We start from the raw sequence: 18,758 nt of genomic DNA, 5'->3' as shown, positions 1-18,758 counted from the left end.
AAGATATTTCATTCTCTTCTTAATACTTGCTAGATCATCAATATATGTCTTATCAAATTATTTATCTTTTAGGCATAAAAACAGACTTGTGCACTCGACAGTTTTAGACAAAAATCAAACTTCTTTCTACAGTGGTGATTGCTTATTTCATTAAAATCCTTTGAAATTACTATTGTACATCATTTCTCTCAAAAGATTAAATGCATAATTTTCATTCATTATAGATCTTAAATGCATTTAATCTCCATATTGCCATATGTTCTGTGATACAGGTTCAGCCTTCAATGACATTCTTTCATTGATAGTCATGAGGTTAAAAGCCCACAACTTCTATCCCAGACTGTAAAAACAAACACAGAAACAGAACCAACCAACACTCTCTTACCACTAAAATGAAGTATGAATGAGCGTGAGGGAGAAAGTGCCTTAGTGCACCACATAAGGAAGGTTCTGAAGTTAACCCAATAGCTCTATCTCCTACAAAGATGAGTAGTATTTAAACCGAGGCAACTGCTAGCCCCCATAAATCTTCTCAAAAAGATGTAATGGCTGAAAAGGCATAAAAACAGTTTCTAGATTCATCCTCTCAACAGGGTGCGTCTATTGAAATTTGCCTATCGGCCAGGGTATCCAATGTAGTATCACCGCCTCAAACATAAACAATTCTTGATGCACAAGGAAATGTTACACACACAAAGAATGAGTTGACGGAAACAAGAGTTTCGACCATTTTATGGTCAGATTCGATTGTTCAAGGTTCTTTAATGGACCAATTACCTTTACAGGTGTTTGGAGAGGATACTGATCCAATAGCCATATGTTAGTGGTTAGTGTCTACCTCCCCAGGCTTAAATCCCCTGGATGCATCTGCGGATAGTGGATCTGACATAGGTGCAGATCGGCAACTTGTTGATAATAATTCAGATATTACCTGATGAGTCACAATAAAATGTCTTCACATATATTAGGAGGGAACTTTGATCTTATGCTAATTCTTTGTATCATGTTTACCTTCCCAGAGTTCAAATCTGGAACCCTCAAAGGGAAACTAGCAACTTGTAGATTATGACTCAGATTCATCTAACGAGTCTAAAAAGGATGGGGATTTGCGAACTTCCATTGCACCACCTGTGACCTCCTTAAGGATGGATAAGGTGATTTTTCTTGCAGGTACAGCTAGATTTTGGAGCTATGAGAAGTGATATACTTGTGAGAATGAGTGTAAACGAGCGGGGAGAAGAGTGAAACACTTGTGAGGAACACGAAACAGAATCACACACTTACAGTGAGGAAGAAATAGAAACACCATATCCCATTCCCTATCCCTAAACACTGGTTCTTGATACTTCAGGTCTCGAATCTATTTATGTCTGGAACCTAACTCTTAGGGACCTAACATTTACAGATTGGATTAGAATGCTTCGGGACCTAACAAGTTGGGAGATAACAATTGGTAACAATTGGTGATCTCACAGTTGGGAGGTATAAAGAGTTGGGAATTGGTTAACATGATGATCAACAGTGAAGCTATTTCTGCAGCATTTAAAGGGATATGGTTGATCGGACTATGACTTGTTATTTCTTTTCCAACCAAGTAAAATATGAGAACTCCTTCAGATAACAGCATAAATTCATTCTCTAAGGGGGAGATAAAAGCTTATATAATAGTTTGGAGGATTCCTCAACTAAGGGGGAGAAAGAGCAGGGAGGAGGAAAAAGGTAAAGCACATGTACACTACACCATACCATTGTTGTTTTAACTATGAATCCTATTGTACGGGAGAGGTGGTAAACACAATGTGATTTCTTAGTGATCAGAAGAAGTGGTTTGATTCATCACTATTCTTTATAAGGGGAGAAGCTATTTTCCAAAAGGGGAGTACCATTGGTTTTTATATGCGGATCCTATTGTACGGAGAGGTGGTAAATGAAGGTGATCTCCTTTAAGCAGTTGATTCTCATAGGGGGAGAAGCAAGAGAGATATGCGCTTCTCTACAGGAAATGTTATTGTACAAAAGAAGCTGCAGATGATTACTTCAAGACTGAGAATTATTATTTGGCAGAGATTTGAAGAACCAAGGAAATGAAGATGAAACTACTTGAAGATCAGTTCAGTGCCAGAGGAACAAGCATCTTTCATTTTAGTTACTCAAGAAATCTGGAAATGCAGTATTTGATCCAGAAAACCATTAGCATTATTTACAAGTCCTGGTACTTTACTTTTTTAAGTTGTTAGTTGAGTTATCCTTTCTATCTAATTTGTTTGTTACTTTTAACAATCAAATAGGGGAGATTGTTGGTGAGACTGCCTAGCTGTGTTAACAGTTACGTAATAACTCAACACAAGAATAACATTAGAACAAGACAGGTTAATAATACTACGTCTACACAAGCATTTAGAAGAAATAAAGACAAGGCAAATACAACGAATCAGAAGATTAGAAGAAGACTTGAAGTCTGTTTACAGGTCACTGAAACAAGTTCATTAATATGATCATGCCTCGGTGAAGAATAAAGATTAAAGGCTTTCAAGGTTTCAGAAATGATGAAGATTCAGTGTATAAGTGCTACTAGAAGATTTCAGTGTATTAGCATTGATTGAAGATAGACAGTGTTCGAAACATAGGAATCTGAAGAATTGAAGACATGGTATATGCAGAGGTTAAAGAAGACAGCTGCAATCTTGAAGCTATACTCACTGACAAGAGTTCATTTATATGTTCAAGCGTCAGTGAAGAACAGTGAATGAAGTATTCAAGATTGTAGTAGCAATAAAGACATTGTCTAAAGTACCAGAAAGGATTCCAGTGAAAGTACAGTTGTTTATTGACAGTCAGTGTCTGAAGCAATAAAATTGTTGCAAGCTTAACAATTTAATCAAGGATATAATACAAAAACCTGAATCGGGGTTATTCGTCTGTGAACGTATAGCTAAGCGGCTCGAGGGACTGGCGAAACTCAAAGTTTAATTGTTAAATTAAATAAATTTATTTAATGGACTTCAATATAATTTATTTAATGAACTTAAAATGATTTATTTTATAAACTTTAAATAAGTTTATTTTATAAATCTAAATTAGTTTATTTAAATAAATTATATTTAAGTTTATTTTATAAATTAATTTAGTTACAATTTAAACTTAAATAAAAAAGAAAAAAAGGAAGAAAAAAGAAAATAGAAAATAGAAAAAGAAAAGAAGAAGAAATCAAAAAGAAAATAAAAAAACAGAAAAAGAAAGAAAAGAAAATAGAAATAGAAAAGAAAACAAAAAAAAGGAAAAAAAAGGAAAAAAACAAAATAAAAAAAGGGCAACCATAGATGGTCTCCATTTAGCAAGTAAAGGAAAGGTTTTTTTGTTTAATAAGGTCGCAGGTTAGACTACACCCTGTGCTCGTCGCAGGTTGAGTTTTGTTTCAATAAACTGAACCTGAAAAAAGAAGTCGCATGTTATCTTTTATAGTTTGTTAGTCACCGGTTGGTGTAGTAAAATATTTGGTCGCAGGTTACAGAATATACCCTCCTGATCTTAGCTCTCTCATCAGCCACACATTATTGATATACAAGTCTACACAACAGCAGAAGCATTCAAGATTTTTAGATTGGTTTTGTTCATCTTCTCTCCCAAGAGAGCCGGTGAAAATAGAAGAAAAGATTTTCAGAGCTTAACTTCTCACCGGAGTAACGTTATAATGCCCGATTTAACTATTGTATATTCATAGAGGCATTATAACCGTTACTCGGTAATTAAATCCGAGTACAAATAAAAGCTAGATCATTGTGTCAAATTTGATTTGTAAATCTTTGTAGAAGCTAGGAACTTTGTTGTTCTTAGATTGTAGCCGGTTAATTTTTACCGGAGTTTAGAAACACCCCTCGCGGATTTATATACGAATATATTATTTTCCCGAATATCTTGTGTTCCTCATTTTATTGTTCCAAACACTATTCCTCTCAAGAACACCAAACCACTAACCGAGCACTAAATTTTATATCCGTAAAAGATTCGAAATAATTTTTTAATTTAGTGATTATCGTATTCAACCCCCCTTCTACGATAATTCGGGACCTAACAGAACCAGTAATAGTGTTTATGAATATGATTGATTAGAATTAGCAAGAAAAGAAAGCTTAGTATATTATGTAGTCCTGCTGAGATAGTAAAATGTGTGAGCAAGATTAGGTATGAGCTAGCTTTACTTCCATATAAATGGCCTGTTCATAATATGTCTATATGTTTATACTCAAAAAGAGTAGTTATCTCCATTATATATATACATACATACATACATGTTGGAAACTCAATTAAGTTGGGTTGTATGAACAACTGGTAGAATATTATGTTAGCAAGAGGATGTTGAGAAATAAGTGATACAGAGAGATAAAGTTTATGAAGGAATTGTAAGGTTGAGAATTCAACTTGAGAACATTGAAAGTGAGATACTTGAAAGGTATCCTTATCTGATCCTTAGTGAGATTTTGAGGACAGAATCATATTAAGGGGGGAAGGATGTAACGACTGAGAAATTACGACTGTTTTATATTATAATAAATGTGTATTATGTGTTTTATTATATCATTAAATGTGTTTGGTCATTAAGTATAGATGTTATGTGCTATATGTGCTTCGTGTAGTTCGAGATATTTTCGGGTATTTATCGGGAATTTTATTGTAAGTTAAATACTTTTATATCAAAAGTTATACGGCCCAAACTTTGTTTTAATAGTTGATATTTCATATAAAATAATTGGCCTTATTTTGCCTAGTATGACTTATACCATATTGATATTCTGAACATCCAATTAATTTAGAAAATTTCTCGTTTCAAGAAAAATGACTTTTTCGGGCCTCTACGGGTGCTAACAAACCTCACACAAATTATTTTTTTTTTTTTATAAAATCGCGGGAGTTTCAAATATTTAATATTTTTATATTTTTGGATTATTCGTAATTTTTGGAAAATTTTGACATAATTTTTGTATTTATTGGATTAAAAATTATTCCCCGTTAATTATTAATTTTGGGCTAATTATTTTTGTTAAATGATATAATTAAGCCCTAAATAATTTTTGGGGGTATTATTTTTATAATTATAAATACCATTTACCTATTATTTATTTATTTTTTATTATATAAAAAATCAGAAAATATATTAAAAATCAGATATTCTCTCAAAATTAGGGATTAGGGTTCTTCATTGTTCTAAAGATTAATCAATGATTTTGCACTGATCTGGGAACCTAATCATATCATGTTTGTAGTTATTTTTAAGCTCTTGAGGAGTACAATCCAATTGTATCATGAAAAATCATCTCAGGTTAGTAATTTTTAAAATTCAATTTTGGGTTCATGGTTCGAATTGGGGGATTTTGATTCCAGGGTTATTGATTGATTTTGATGATGGGGATAGTTTCCTGATGTGATTTGCATTTGATTTATATATTTATTTGTATCGAATGATTCCTTTAAGTGTTAAGTCGAATTCATAGGTTTTTGAAATTTTTTAATTCGATTTTTTTAGGTTTAATTGTTAATTGTTAGAAGATATGGATATAAGGGTTAGATTCTACAGGTTTAGAGCTTTTATTCCCCATATGACTTGTTGATTTTAGTCTAGTTTTTGGTAAAATCAATTTTTTCGATTTGATCATCGGAAAATGTTTTCGATTTGATAGGAAACTGAACTCTGGGATCATATGAGTATCAGTTGGTGTTTCTGGAAATACGGGATTTTAAGGAATGGTTTGGCAATAATTCCTGATCAAAATGAGTTCGTTTGATGCATTTCAGGCCGGTTTTCCGGCGATCGGAACAACCACCGGTTTCTGGTTACCCAGATTCCGACGGACCTGTTCCCATGTTCTTTAGGGGACCGCCGTTTGATCCGTTTGGCTGGGAAAGAAAACCTGGAAAACTGTTTTTCCTATTTCTTTTTTTATTAATAATTCAAAAATCATTTATAAATTCTAAAATTTTATTTTTTAATTCAAAATTAATTTAGTTAATTATTTTAAATAATTAACTAAAATATTTTTGTTCCAGAAATTTTTTTCTTTATTATTTCCAAAAATCCAAAATTTGAGTTAATTATTTATAATTCATTTTAAATAATTATTTATGGATTTAATTAATTGATTAATTCAATTAATTAATTAATTTTAACTATAAATAGTTAGATAAAATGTAATTATTTATATTTAAGATAAATAATGATTTAAAAATCATTTTGAGCTTTTAAATTTTTTTAAAGGTATTTAAAAATTCAACTAATATTATTATTAATTGAATTATTCTTATTTTATTCATAATAAATGGACCGTTCGTCCGTTTAATACGAAACGAATGCGTCTAAACTCGGAAAAATATTCGGCTTTTATTAAAAATACTTCGGAGACATAAAATCTTTTGTTTCGAAAGGTCGCTTGATTTTGTACACGTTTCTGAGTCGCGTATTTATCAAAAGATCGTATTTCGACTCGATTTCAGTTTTAAACGTACCGAGTCGAATATTTAACGAACTGAATCATATGTTACATGAATTATGTGATATGTGCCTTATGTGTTTATGTGTTATATGAATTATAAGTCCACGTGTCTTTTAAACATTATGTGATTAAAATATCATCCTTATCTGTTATTATCGGCGGGTAGACGATAAGGATGAGCATATAGACTAGACAAATTACATATTGTCGGTTAATTGAAATGGTATCTTTTTATGATTGATACACCTAGTTCGAGGCATTCAAAGACAAACAGTGATAGTAAAAGGAAAGCCTGATTATGTGTGGTCAATGATACGAATGGATGCAGAGCAGAGATGGACATAAAATGGGGATTAACAAATAAGGATCTGATACAGAAGTACCAGAGTTGAGTTATATGGTAGATGCTTAAAATTTAGAAAGCGGATCAACTGAGGCAAGTATTTCTTCCATATTCTAAACTCAGAATAGTTAATTGTTCTATATTTCGCTGCAATTACTTTTAATTATGCAAGTACCTTTTTGTTCTTGTTCATCATTATTATTGATTGATCTCTTGAGCAAATACTTATTATTCCGGGTTACTTGCGAACCCAGAATCAGGATGGTTTAACCAAAATTGGTTTTTATTAAAATACACTACGGACTGGATGGTTACGATAGGGCCTGGGATGGACTGGACCCTAAGGGCCGGAAATGGACCGGACCCCTGATATTGGGCCATGGTGTCTGGGTACCCGAATGGATCTATACAGGGAGGTATAGATCTGTACTGTATCCAGACTGATCAGCAGGGTATGGGTGTGAACGTTGATTTAGTGTCCAGTCTAATTTATTGTTAATCGCCACTAACGACATTCCTTCTTAGAAAGTTTTATGATTACAAAACCAAGCAAATAATTGATTCAGGAGATGAATCAGTGAAAGGTTCCTTGGTCTTTTATAAAGAAATATGATTTACGATGAAAGGCTAATAAAGGCCGATGTTTTATTTGTTCAAATATTTAAACGAACAAGGATGTTTATAAAATAATTTTGAAAATTTATTTCCAGCGATTTATTTTGATACAGATATCTGGAAACTAAACTATGATACTTATTGGGCAATTTTGGCTCACTCATGCTTTGTTAGTCCTTATTCTTTCAGTATAACATGAGGATAAAAGTAAATAGCTCACGATAGGCAGCAATAATGGAAAGATCCCAGCTGCAGGAAGTTGGAAATGTCAAGGTGATATAGACGAGGAAGTTGGTAAAGAAGTAATAATACATTAATTAGTTGTTATAAAAAAATTAGATGTTTAGATTCTTGTTTCATACCATAACTTATAAACGATCCGGAATTAAGGGGTTATCTATAAATTTATTTTAATATACATGTTTATATTATTTAAAGTTGTTAGGTGACACCCAATCCTGACCCCAGATTTGGGGATGTTACACCAGAGATCTTGCAGCATTGTCCTTGTAACTTCAATTAAAGTTCTATTTTTCCTTTCAACCACACCATTTTGTTGAGGTGTCCTTGCAGCTGAAAACTCTTGAATAATGTCTTTTTCTTTGCAAATTCACTTAGAATTGCATTCCTGAATTCTGTGCCATTATCACTTCTCAATCTTTTGACATAATTTTGATCTTTATCCTGGTTCTGAATTTTCTTTATGTTGTCAATGATGATGTATGGAGTTTCATCTTTTGAATGCATAAATTCCACCCCAATTGTACCTTGAGTAGTCATCCACCATCATCAAAGCATACTTCTTTATGGATACAGATGTGATATTTACAGGTCCAAACAAGTCCATGTGGATAAGCTGTAGTGGAGCATTTATGGAGTTTACAACTTTGCTTTTGTGACTGGAGTTCTTCATTTTGCCTTTTTAACAAGCTTCATAAACTTCATTTTGAGCACTTCCAAAGCTGACATATATCACTAATTCTCTTTTCACCAGAGCATTAATTGCTTTGTAGTTCAAGTGAGAAAGCTTCTTGTGCCTGAGTTTACTTTGTTCACTAGATTCCTTGGTGTAGAAGTAGCATATTCTATCCTTGTTTTCTAAGTTCATGTCTGCAACAAACAATCTTCCCTTCCTTACTCCTTTCAGAGCAACTTCACCAGTTTTCTTGCTTATGATTGAGCAATCTTTTTTGTCAAATAAGTTTAAAACCTTTGTATGTAAATTGAATGACATTGAGAAGATTCACTTCAAGGCCTGCAACCAGTGGTACATCTTTAATGATAATATTTCATAGTGAATCCCCTACTGCTGCCTCCAAAGGTCACCAAATGATTAGCCATCTCCTCAAACTGTGATAGCATGGCTCTATCACCTGTCATGTGTCTGGAACATCCACTGTCAATGATCCATATGACTTTATTTTTCTTGTCCTGCACACAATGAGTTTTAAGTGTGTTTAGCTAGCCAAGCAGTGTTGGGCCCTTTCTTCTATTGATAGTGTTTGCAGAAGTAGAACTTGAACATTCAAAAGAAACAACATTCTTAATTTGATCAGCATTTTCTTCTTTGACCATTGATCTAAAATTACTCCCTTTAGATCCTTTCTCAGCTTATGACAACTGGTCATAACTTTCATATTGCATAGAATGTAGTCAAACTTATCACAGAAAGAGTAGGGGTCATTTGTCTGTTCCTCTTTGTATTTGCAAGCTCCATACTTCGGCTAACCAACAACCTTTTTACAAAGGTAAGTTAGATGATTTGTTGAGCCATATTTTTTACACTACTTTCTGGGAGCATATGCAACATAGGCATAATTGTTGCTTTTATTGACACCTATCTTTCCAATTCTGTTCTTTTTCTTCTTTCCAGTATATCAATCTTGATCTTATTTGTTGGTGTCTTGACAGTTGAACTCGTTGTAGGCTTCTTCTCACATTTAGTATTGAGAGTGGATTTTGCATTCTCTTTTTCTTTATCTTCATATATAATTTTCTACTTGATGACAAGCTCCACTTCACTAAAATTCACCTTCTTTGTTCACACTTTCCTTTCCCTTGCTACCATCACTTTTATTGTGAGAACCAACAATGTCATAGTCTAAACCAATAGATATGTTAGCACGTGGCTTGTTCTTCTCATGATACCGACCAACTAGTTGAGATGCATTTTTTAATGAGTTGAGCTTCAGTTCATTATTCTCAACTTTTTCTCTCAACACGGCTTTTATTTCCTCTGCACACTTCAACTTGTTCTTGAGGCATTCATTTTCTTTTCTAACTGCTTCTAGACTAACAAGCTACAGTTCTAGCTCTTATTTTTCAATCTCAAGTTTTTCATTTACTTTTGATAGTCTACTCACTTTCTCAGTAGTTGTCACCATGCTTTTATGAATGTGGAACATTTCTACACTCATCTTCTAAATAGTTTCCTTATATTGTATATCATTTAAATCAATGGTGGTTAGGATAGGTACCTCAGACTTAGATGCAGATGATCTCCTCCTAATTCCATGAGAGCATAGTTTCAATAATCTTCACCATCATCTTAATCATCTGTATCATCCCAACTTTTTCCTCCAGTAATATAAGCTTTTCCCTGTTATTTTCTCTAAAGTTCTTCATACTTTGCTAAACGCTCCAAATAAGCCTTATCTTTCTTCACCTCCTTTGTCTTCCTGCATTCTCTGGAAACGTGACCAAGTTTATCACAATTTTAGCATCTAATCTTTGATCTGTCCATAGATCCTGACTTGTAGCCACCTATTCCAGTTGTATTTGTCTGAGTCATTCCTTTCCAGTTGTTGTTGTAGGATGTTTGGCCTTTACCCTTGAAATATCTAGGCTTTTTGACTCTAATGTTTGAAAATTTCCTTGTTAGATAAGCCATAGACTGGTCCTTTTCATCCAGTTCGTCAAGAGTATTGTACTCATCCTCTTCCAACTCCAGATTGACTTGTTTTTGAGGTTCCTTGTTTTTCTGCTCGACAGTTTGAATAACTTGAGTCTGTGGTTCAATTTCATCTTCAATCATTTTCTTGTCATTTTCTATCAAGGCACTTGATACATCCATAACATGCCATTGATTCACTTTCAATGACTTTCTTTGTATCATTTCCAGCTCATAGGTTTTGAGAGTACCATACAAAACCTACAAAGTTAATCTCCCTATATCTCTTCCTTCTCTTATTGCAGAGATCTTTTGTTCCAAGTGGTCAGGATGAGTGAGCAAGAATTTCAGGTTAACTTCTTCAGCATCATAGTACTTGTCATAAAGCTGCAAATTATTTATCAGTTTATTGAATCTCTCAAAGTCCTCATTAATTCCTTCACTACGCCATAGATGACCTATTGTTACATTTCAGCAGGGGCGTTACCTTAGAATATGTTACTATATGTATGAATTTTTCATCCTATCACAACACCAACACTTGGGCTGTTACCAAAACTATAAAACTATGTTGCCATAGTTTAGTAAGGTGTTAGGCAGAGCAACACACGCTACTATGTTGCTATAGACTATGAAAAAATAAATTTTAAATTTAAACCAAAAATAAAATTTATATTTAAAATAATTGAATTGGATAAAGTAATTCAATGATTTATCTCAGAAAGTAAAAGTATATCGAATCATGATAAATGTACATTTCATAATCGTTAAAATAGTTTATTTAAATTTTAGATGTAAAGAATAAATTTCAAGAATTTGTGTGATAAATTTAAATAATTTTAAATAAATGATTAAAATAATTATTTTCCACAAATTAAAGCCTTTAATAGCTTTATATTTTTATAAAATAATGAAATTAATAGTTTTAATGTAATAGTTGTAGATAATAACAACACCCTAATAGTTTTAAATTCTTACAAATTAATTAATTATAATAATTATAAAGAGTGTAATTTAAAATTTTTACAAAATTGATAGATTTAAAATGAATAAATTTTACTTGGTATCAAAAAAAAATATTGAAAGATTCAAAAAACAAAATTGGACTGGAGGGCAGGCTAAATATTGGGTTGACCGGCTAAACTTTTGCCAAGAAAGGCAAATAAAATTTTTGGACATGGCAAAAAACAAAAGGGGAAAATGAATCAGGGTCAAAACTCAATACACTTCACTCAGTCTCACTTATCTGTTTTCCACCGTCAGCCTATTTCTCCTCTCTAAACACAAGCTATATTAAAAGGTCGAAAGATATTTCGACAACAGATTAGAGTGGGATTTAAAAGTTTTGGGTTTAATTAGGTTTCAAGCCGGATTTGGATTCAATTAGAGTTGGAAAAATGATTTAGGTTCGATTTCAAGTTATTCTTGTGTTCGATTTTAAAGTAACGACCTTTCTCCTAGCTTTAATCACTCTATCTCTCCCTTTATCACTTATGCCATACAACAGTGGCAAAACAAAAGGCTCCTAAGGTTTCATAGGAGAAGAAAGAAACAGTTGCCAAGAAGCCTAGGGCTCATCCTCCTTATTCTGATGTAAATCCACATAAGTTTCAAGAGTTATAAATACAAATGTTTTTTTTATTGTGGAATTGAATTGTTTTAATTTATTGTACTGATTTGTTTTATTGGTTCGCATATGATTAGGGAGGCAATTGTAATGCTCAAGGAACGAAGAGGCTCGAGCTAATACACAATTACAAAGTTCATCGAGGACAATCAAAATGACTTATCTCCGCTCTTTAAGAAACACATTAGTCTTCAATTAAAGCATCTTGTAGCTTCCAGAAGTTTAACTAAGATCAAATCATCATTCAAGCTATAGCAGTTAGAGTAGTGGTGGTAGTCGTGTTGGGGTTTCCCGAAGATTTGAGTATTCCCTGTCTCCGATGTCAGTTGAAATGCATGTGCTTAAGGCTTTCTGTTCTCTTCTTCGTAGTGTTGGTCACTGTATTACCTTCTTGTGCTTCATGGCAAGACTTGATGGTGAGCATATGTAAGGAATATGTTGTGTACTTGATGATAAGATTAACAAAACACCTTAGTAGATTCAACTTAGTGAATTTTGTAGCTCTCGACGGATGATCTAATTATTCCCGACGGATGAACTTTATAGTCCCGATGGATGATAATTTGACATCCATCGAGAGTGTAGCTTATGTAACAAATAAGTATTGTAGCACATTTCTGAAAGCAATAATGTGTAGATTATGTAGGAGTATATAAGTCATGATGACTACTAGTTGATATACAGAATAGGGTGACTAATTGTAAATATTAGGTGTCTTGTAATTCTGTATAAATGAAATGGAGTCAAGTGACAGAAAAGGTCCCCGACGTATGGTTCACAAAGTATCCCGATGGATGATCAACAAAGCTCTTTACAGATAATCATCAAGACTCCCGACGAATGACAAATAATTCCCGAAGGATGATCAAATTCAAATAGTTGTTGACAGTGACAACACAGTCACATGCGTTGGGTGTTTGCAAAAGGAATGTGGTAACCTGTTAAGCAAGATTTTGAGAACTAAGAAGCATTACCATTTCCATGCAATTGTGAAGATATTCAAAGATGCTGGAATAGAGTAGTGAAGTATCATTGAGTTAGACTAGATATATTTTGTTTTATTATCTTGTCTTATAGTCATGTAAACTTGGTGATATATATAAACCAAGTGTAACAAGTAGAAGAATGAACTAAGCAAATACTTTTTCTCAGAGAAACATATCAAGCTGTATTTGTAAGGATTTCTCTGTAGTTTTGTTTGTTTAACTTGTAAAGCAGCTTTGAGTTATTCAAAAGCTTCATAGAGTTCTCAAATTTATATTATCTCTGGTGGATACTTTCAAATCCACCAGAAAGTTTTAAAAGCTTGTGTTTTTATTACTTAGTATTTTGATTCCTACTACTCTTTTATTCCGCACCATTGCAAATCAAATACTGTTATATGTATTAAGTTAGAACTATTTTAAAATCTTGAAAGAAAAGTAGCCAGAATTATATTCAACCCCCTTTCTGTAATTTTTGTTATATTGTTAGGGAATAACAATTGGTATCAGAGCAAGCTCTTGAAGAACAAAGAGTATAAAGATCACAACAAACAACAAGATGAACGAAAAGGATGTTGGAGTGAAGATCCCATTTCTCGACAAAGATAATTTTCACCACTGGAAGGTGAAGATGCACCTACATCTTCTTTCCCAAGATGAGGCCTATCTGGATTGCATAGAGAGAGGTCCTCATGTACCTATGAGAGCTACAACTGGCAATGAACCATCTGTTCCAAAACCTAGGCATGAATGGTCAGATCCTGATATTCAGCAAGTCAGGAAGGATAAGAAAGCCATGAACATTTTGTTCAATGGTGTTGATGGTGATATGTTTGACAACATCATTAACTGTAAAACAGCCAAAGAGGTTTGGGACACAATACAGATTATCTGTGATGGTACTGAGTAAGTAAAGGAGAACAAGATGCAGCTACTGATTCAGCAATATGAGCATTTTCACTGTGAAGAAAGTGAGTCACTCACTGATATATTTAGTAGATTTCAAAAGCTACCGAATGCTCTGAAGCTGCATGGAAGAGTCTATCAAATAAAAGATTCTAACCTCAAATTCCTTAGATCTCTAAAGGAGTGGAAGCCAATGACAGTCTCATTGAGAAATTCACAAGATTACAAGGAGTTCACCTTGGAGAGACTGTATGGCATCCTGAAAACCTATGAGCTTGAAATAGAGCAAGATAAAAGGATGGAGAAAAGAAAATAAAGGAGGGTCCATAGCACTGGTTACTGAGTTAGTAAAAGAGAAAGAGATGAATGTAGAAGTTGTTGAGTCTACTTCAAAGGTCTGTGAAAGCAAGGGTAAAAGGATGGTAGCTGAAAATGAAGATCAATTGAGCCAAGATGACATGGATGAAATTGATGAACATCAAGAATTTCTATCCAGGAGATTTTCCAAGCTCAAATTCAAGAAGAATTTTGGAGCAGACAAGCCAAACAGAAACATGGTTGATAAATCAAAATTTAAGTGTTTTAAATGTGCTTGGCCGATCATTTTGCCACTGAATGTAGAAAGCCTTATTCCAACAAAAAGAAGTTTGAGCCTGTTGATTATAAACAACAATACTTTGAGCTGCTCAAACAAAAGGAAAGGGCTTTCATCACACATGAGAATGACTGGGCTGCAGATGGATTGGATGAAGATGAAGAAACAAACTATGTCAATCTAGTCCTAATTGTGACGACCTCAATCTCGGGGTTAGGAAATGAGGACTCACACACCTCTAATCTACTAATTAAATATGCATAAACCCCGATTAACTACTAACAGGATCAACAGGATAAGTATGAGACAAGATTACAACTACCAATCACCGAATATAACTTACAAACCCAAAATATTATTAAATAATCAATATCGATTCCGGCTGGGAACCGACAGATAACCCATTGTATCTTTAAACACCTCTTTACTAGGCGCGAGCTCACTCATAACCTGTACTACCTGCTCTGGCAACTGGAAGCCCTCAACACGGTAGGGACCACCAGGTACGCTCTTACGAGCAGTGCGCCTAAGCCTGGCCATCTTCTTGCTTAACTGCCATGGTTAGATTAAGACAAAACAATGAGTATAAAACTCAGCAAGTAACTAAATAGCAGTTCTACAATAACAATTCTCAATATGCTTTGAACAAACTAGGGCATTCTGTTTTAGCTAATCTAGGTGGCAGATTTCCGTATATTCATTTTTTTTTGTTTTCTTTGAGATAAGGAAAGGTATCTGAAGAATAACTGGGCTTTCAAGAAAAAGGCTCGAAACAGGATGAAAGCCGACATTCAACACAATCATTATAGGATCAAAATAGATCTTTCGGTAGAGGAAAGCAACAGTATTTCAAGATATAGAATCATTCATATGATCAACAATTTCAGGAATCAGGGTTCTGAGCTCTAAGCTCCACAATAACATAATCAACTCTTTTCAAAACAGTATAAACCATTTTCATTTCCAAAAATCAATTTACTGAATAAAAGTTTCAGTTCCTTTTCTTAAATAATCATTTAGAACCCTTGATTGGATCACTTATCTTTCCATTTCATTATATACGGGTGATCAGCCCTATCGACCTCCATTCCGGTCTTTAAGGTACCATTCGGCATAATTTCAGCCTTAAATTGGACTAGTCCCACTAGCCTCTTACCATGACTGGACTAGTCCCACTAGCCTCTTACGTCTCAATCCAATCCATCAGGAATTCATTTGGAAAACCTTGAGTTGGAAAACAATAGGTTTTCTAAAATTCATTTTATCATTACCAAGCCTTTGAAATCATTCGGACTCTTTCAAGTCGAAACTCATTCTTAATTCAGATTTTTAAAGAAACAAAGTTCAGGGAGTGAATCAAAGATACGCAAGGAACAATTCTCAAGAATTCTGTATCAAGGTTAATAAGGTACTAAATTTGAAGGATCAGAAATAACTTAGGGATTAGGGGATCAAGAGAAACAGGGTATCATTAAACAGAGTTAACCAAGATAATTAAAGGTTCAATATGATCATGGCATTATAGGAAACTTGAACAGAAAGGCAGATTATCAACGGGTGAGATCAATAGGATTATCAATAACAGGTTATCAAGAACAAAGGGTACTTCAAATCAATATCAGGGTTTCATAAAGCAAGGGTTTCATACTTTAACAGTTCAATACTCTACATGGTATGAACAACATTTCCTTTATAATCATTTACACAAGTAATCAGATTACTTGCCTGAAATTGCTTTCCTGAGGGTTGAACTACTGCCACCTAATATACTTTTCCCTTTCCTAGCCCGAATGCCCTCACGCTCCGAATCTACAATAAAACCAGAAATCTTAATTAGATTTCCAACTCTCGTTCCCGGAATGATCACTCTATACGATAACTCGATTATATTTTGACTCGAACTATACGAGTATAGCTTATACAAATAAGCACACAGCACATAGCACATAGCACAATTCTTTCTCGTAGTTTTTATATCCTTATATACCTAGCAATCAAAGCGTACTCGCTTGACCTAGGCTATTTCTCAAATCACACTAACACTACTCTTTTACGAGTACTAGACACATTTTCAACCAAACATTTACGTGCATACTATCACTTTTATCAATCGACTTAATTCCCTTTTCTTTTATTCCTTAATTCGAATCAAAACATCAAGCAAAATCAAAGATTTTCACCTATAACACTCAATCATTCTTTCAATTACCAAAATCAAGTTTTGACCTTTATTTCTTATGGCCTATTCGGCCTTATTGCAAATACCCACCATAAAATCAATCAAATACTCACTTTAATTCACATAAACACGTATCTCAATTAACAACCTTTAAAGAACCACTCTCCTTTCTTTTAATCATAGAAATCCGAACCATAATTATACATATACAATCAAATTTCTCAAAATTACACCATACAACTTTAGTTCTAACATGATTCCACATTTAAACTAGCACCATTTTCTTGATCAACAACCATTCGAACCAAAACATACATACATGCTCACATGCAATTCAATGTTAACTTAGCACAATATCAAACACTTTATCTTTATCACGTAAGCCAACTAAGTTCCTTAACACAATTGATTTTTATCTAAATTACAACATACATCCATTCATTCATCAAATTAATCTATTTTAACTCAATTTCATTCGGCAATAACTCAAATTCACATCCCAAGGACAAATCATTGACATGCACATCTTGATCCTTTTTAAAACTAACATGCAATCACTTTTAGTCCATTTATACTTAGTGTTTACCAAGATTATCCAACAAAATCAATTTCCTTTCTTATTAACACAAAAATTCGAACCTAAACTTAGCATGCAACAATATTTTCATTCCTTTTTAATCTAATAACAATCCCTCATCATTTTAAACAAGTTAATTCAAATCAAACAACCTTAAAGATTAAAACCATTCGGCCTTTTTCAAAAACAATCATGCAACTTGATATTCTTAATTCTTGAATCACAAATCCACCTATATTTCAACATCAAATCAATGACTCATGCATTTCAATATAATCAACTTGATTTCCTTAAAATAGTAAGGGCCATTCGGCCTTTTAATCAAAACACCACATGCAAACATAAGTGATCTTAAGGTTCTAGAGCTCAGTTTTTAACATCATAGCTCACCACCGGTTCACCGGAGTTCATCACCGGTGGCGGTGGCTTCACGGTGGTGCCCTCATTCAGGGTGTCCAACCACGAAACCCCCGATTTCTCAAAAGAAATGCATCAACACCACATGCAAACTGATTTCAGCACAATAATCATAGGATACGAACTAATCAAGCAAGCCCTCGGTTCTTGCTCAAAACCGAACCCAAAACAACACACACTTCGGCATGCAAGCACCAATACACACATGCACACACTTCTACCTACACATAAGTGTTTATCAAGAAGAATTAGGGATGATTGATAAGTTTGATCAAGGAAAAAGGAGGTATACCGAGAGAAATTGAAGAGAGAGCCGAGAGAGAGTTGTTCGAGTGAGAGAGAGAGAGTGAAAGAAAAAGAGGAGAGAAAAGAGTGAGTGCACGGAAAAGAAAGAAGAAAATGGGGAGGAAGGAGTAATTTATACTCCACCAACACAAGGGCAAAATGGTAATCTAATAACTCCCTTTTTAATTTGCATTTTGTTTCTCTTTTTACTCAAATGTAACAAAATTCAAAATAAAAATATTTCTCTCTCGGAAAGTCGAGAATTATTGAAAATGACAATTTTAACACGTAGGTCCGAAATTAGCTTTTCATCCATTACTCATAATAAGAATTTGAGCGAGCGGTTGATTTTATATGAATTTCGCAAACTCGCTTTAATAAATACCTTTTCCACATAAAATCAATTTAAAAATGCAAAGACCCACAATTAAATTCACTTATCATTTTTAAAAAGTCTCTAAGACCTCTACGAAGATAACAGAACGAATCCCATGTTTTTATCCATCTCAGATGATTTTATAAAAATGCACGAAGGTTAAATAAACCCTTATGTAAATCACATAATTCCTTTAAAATTCACAGAAATTAACATAGAACATATAATCATGCACACAGTCAAGCAATCACACGCATATAGTCACATAATGACTCAGGTCTGATCATAGAATCTATCCCTCTTTAATCTCTATTCTCTTTTTACGCGTACCGGGTCACGTTCAGCCTGACGGCCCGACGCTCAGCGTTTCGAATATGCTTCTCATTACCTTTGCCAATCAACACGTCTCTTAAGACGAAATACTTCATTCATTTACTTCACATATAATTCACATTTTATATTATTTAATTTTCATACTAG

Source organism: Apium graveolens, chromosome 9 (genome assembly GCF_009905375.1).
Source record: "Apium graveolens cultivar Ventura chromosome 9, ASM990537v1, whole genome shotgun sequence".
Classification (NCBI taxonomy): Eukaryota; Viridiplantae; Streptophyta; class Magnoliopsida; order Apiales; family Apiaceae; genus Apium; species Apium graveolens.
Note: the sequence above shows the minus strand (reverse complement) of the source record.